The sequence below is a fragment of the Theobroma cacao genome, chromosome 8 (assembly GCF_053813885.1).
Source record: "Theobroma cacao isolate CCN51 chromosome 8, ASM5381388v1, whole genome shotgun sequence".
Lineage (NCBI taxonomy): Eukaryota > Viridiplantae > Streptophyta > Magnoliopsida > Malvales > Malvaceae > Theobroma > Theobroma cacao.
Window position 1 is genome coordinate 23717120 of NC_142646.1, and position 4296 is coordinate 23721415.

Genomic DNA, 4296 nt, shown 5'->3' on the forward strand with positions numbered 1-4296 from the left:
ACTCATGCCTTCAAAAGCCTTATTGCCCGCTTTAAATAGTTTTATGATCTCATTATTAATTTTAAGTTGAATTTTTTTACATTTTTCATTAAAACAGATTGTACTTGAATTTTTACCTTGAGAAACGTGAAGCAAAAGCCATTCATTGACAAGAAAGGTCCATTTACAGTCACTCATACCTTTGAAAGCCTTATTACCGGCTTTAAATGGTTTTAGGATCTCATTATTAATTTTAAGTTGAATTTTTTTACATTTTTCATTCAAACAGATTATAATTGAATGTTTACCTTAGGAAACGTGAAGCGCAAGTCATCCGTTGACAAGAAAAGTCTATTTACAGTCATTGATACCTTCGAAAGCCTTATTCCCTACTTGAAATGGTTTTATGATCTCATTATTAATTTTAAGTTGAATTTTTTTACATTTTTCATTAAAACAGATTAAAATTGAATGTTTGCCTTGGGAAACGTGAAGTGAAAGTGATCGATTGACAAGAAAAGTCCATTTATAGTCACTCATACCTTCAAAAGCCATTTTACTCGCTTTAAATGGTTTTATAATCTTATTATTGATTTTCAATTTAATTCTTTTACAGTTTCCATTAAAACAGATTATAATTAAATCTTTGCCTTGGGAAACATGAAGTGAAAGCCATCCATAGACAAAAAATGTCAATTTATAGTCACTCAAGCCTTCAAAAGCCTAATTAGTTGCTTGAAATGGTTTTATAGTATCATTATTGATTTTAAGTTGAATTTTTTTACATTTTTTGTTAAAACTGATTGTAATTGAGTATTTACCTCAGGAAACGTGAAGCGAATGCCATCCATTGGCAAGAAAGGTCCATTTTGAGTCACTCATGCCTTCGAAAGCCTTATTGCACACTTTAAATGGTTTTAGAATCTCATTATTAATTTTAAGTTGAATATTTTTACATTTTTCCTTAAAACATATTGTAATTGAATTTTTACCTCGAGTAACGTGAAGCGAAAACCATCCATTGGCAAGAAAGGTCCATTTTGAGTCACTCATGCCTTCGAAAGCCTTATTGCCCACTTTAAATGGTTTTAGGATCTCATTGTTAATTTTAAGTTGAATATTTTTACATTTTTCATTAAAACAGATTGTAATTGAATTTTTACCTTGAAAAACGTGAAGCGAAAGCCATTCATTGACAAGAAAGGTCCATTTACAGTCACTCATGCCTTTGAAAGCCTTATTGCCCACTTTAAATAGTTTTAGGATCTCATTATTAATTTTAAGTTGAAGTTTTTTTACATTTTTCATTAAAACAGATTATAATTAAATGTTTGCCTTGGGACACGTGAAGCGCAAGCCGTCCGTTGACAAGAAAAGTCTATTTACATTCACTGATACCTTCGAAAGCCTTATTCTCTACCTTAAATGGTTTTATGATCTCCTTATTAATTTTAAGTTGAATTTTTTTATATTTTTTATTAAAATAGATTAAAATTGAATGTTTGCCTTGGGAAACGTGATGTGAAAGCGATCGATTGACAAGAAAAGTCCATTTATAGTCGCTCATACCTTCAAAAGCCATTTTACTCGCTTTAAATGGTTTTATAATCTTATTATTGATTTTAAATTTAATTCTTTTACAGTTTCCATTAAAACAGATTATAATTAAATCTTTGCCTTGGGAAACATGAAGCGAAAGCCATCCATAGACAAAAAATGTCCATTTATAGTCACTCAAGCCTTCAAAAGCCTAATTAGTTGCTTTAAATGGTTTTATAATATCATTATTGATTTTAAGTTGAATTTTTTTACATTTTTTGTTAAAACTGATTGTAATTGAGTATTTACCTCGAGAAACGTGAAGCGAAAGCCATTCATTGACAAGAAAGGTCCATTTATAATCACTCATGCCTTCGAAAGCCCTATTGCCCGCTTTAAATGGTTTTAGGATCTCATTATTAATTTTAAGTTGAATATTTTTACATTTTTCATTAAAATAGATTGTACTTGAATTTTTACCTCGAGAAATGTGAAGCGAAAGCCATTCATTGACAAGAAAGGTCCATTTACAGTCACTCATACCTTTGAAAGCCTTATTGCTCGCTTTAAATGGTTTTAGGATCTCATTATTAATTTTAACTTGAATTTTTTTACATTTTTCATTAAAACAGATTGTAATTGAATCTTTACCTTGGGAAACGTGAAGCGAAAGCCATCCATTGACAAGAAAAGTCAATTTACAGTCACTCATGCCTTCGAAAGCCTTATTGCCAACTTTTAATGGTTTTAGGATCTCATTATTAATTTTAAGTTGAATTTTTTTACATTTTTCGTTAAAACAGATTGTAATTGAATATTTACCTCGAGAAACGTGAAGCGAAGGCATCCATTGAGAAGAAAAGTCCATTTACAGTCACTCATGCCTTCGAAAGCCTTATTGCCCACTTTAAATGGTTTTAGGATCTCATTATTAATTTTAAGTTGAGTTTTTTTACATTTTTATTAAAATCAATTATAATTAAATGTTTGCCTTGGGAAATGTAAAGCAAAAGCGATCAATTGGTAAGAAAAGTCTATTTATAGTCACTCATGCCTTTGAAAGCCTTATTACTTGCTTTAAATGGTTTTATAATCTTATTATTGATTTTAAGTTGAATTTTTTTACATTTTCCATTAAAACAGATTATAATTAAATAATTATCTCGGGAAACATAAAGCGAAAGCCATCCATTGACAAGAAAAGTCCATTTACAATCACTCATGCTTTCGAAAGCCTTATTGCCAACTTTAAATTGTTTTAGGATCTCATTATGAATTTTAAGTTGAATTTTTTTATATTTTTCATTAAAGTAGATTGTAATTGAATATTTACCTTGAGAAACGTGAAGCGAAAGCCATCCATTGACAAGAAAAGTCCATTTACAGTCACTCATGCCTTTGAAAGCCTTATTGCCCACTTTAAATGGTTTTAGGATCTCATTATTAATTTTAAGTTGATTTGTTTGGCATTTTTCAATAAAATAGGTTATAATTAAATGTTTGCTTTGGGAAATGTGAAGCAAAAGTGATCGATTGGCAAGAAAGGTCTAATTATAGTCACTTATGCATTTGAAAGCCTTATTGCTTGCTTTAAATGGTTTATAAACTTATTATTGATTTTAAGTTGAATTTTTTTGCATTTTTTCTTAAAACAGATTATAATTAAACGATTATCTCTAGAAACATAAAGCGAAAGCCATCCATTGACAAGAAAAGTCCATTTATAGTAACTCATGGCTTCGAAAGCCTTATTACTCGCTTTAAATGGTTTTGTAATCTCATTATTGATTTTAACTTGAATTTTTTTTACATTTTTTATTAAAACAGATTGTAATTAAATTTTTACCTTGAGAAACGTGAAACGAAAGCCATTCATTGACAAGAAAGGTCCATTTACAGTCACTCATGCCTTCGAAAGCCTTATTGCCCACTTTAAATGGTTTTACGATCCCACTATTAATTTTAAGTTCAATTTTTTTACATTTTTCGTGAAAACAGATTATAATTAAATGTTTGCCTTGGGAAATTTGAAGCAAAAGCGATCGATTGACAAGAAAAGTCTATTTATAGTCACTCATGCCTTTGAAGGCCTTATTACTTGGTTTAAACGGTTTTATAATCTTATTATTGATTTAAAGGTGAATTTTTTTTCATTTTTCATTAAAACAGATTATAATTAAACGATTGTCTCGGGAAACATGATGCAAAAGCCAACCATTGATAAGAAAAGTCCATTTATAGTAACTCATGGCTTCAAAAGCGTTATTATTAGCTTTAAATGGTTTTGTAATCTCATTATTGATTTTAACTTAATTTTTTTTACATTTTTCATCAAAACAGATTGTAATTGAATGTTTACCTCAGGAAACGTGAAGCGAAAGCCATCCATTGACAAGAAAAGTCCATTTACAGTCACTCATGCCTTCGAAAGCCTTATTGCCCACTGTAAATTGTTTTATGATCTCATTATTAATTTTAAGTTGAATTTTTTTTACTTTTTTCATTAAAACAGATTATAATTGATTGTTTGCCTTGGGAAATTTAAAGCGAAAGTGATCGATTGGCAAGAAAAGTCTATTTATAGTCACTCATGCCTTTGAAAGCCTTATTACTTGCTTTAAATGTTTTTGAAATCTTATTATTGATTTTAAGTTGAATTTTTTTACATTTTTCATTAAAACGGGTTATAATTAATAAAGATTTTAAGATGTAATTGAGAATTTTAAAATCCTAGAATAACTTAAAATGGTGATTCGGAGTTCGAGGACTGATTTGGAG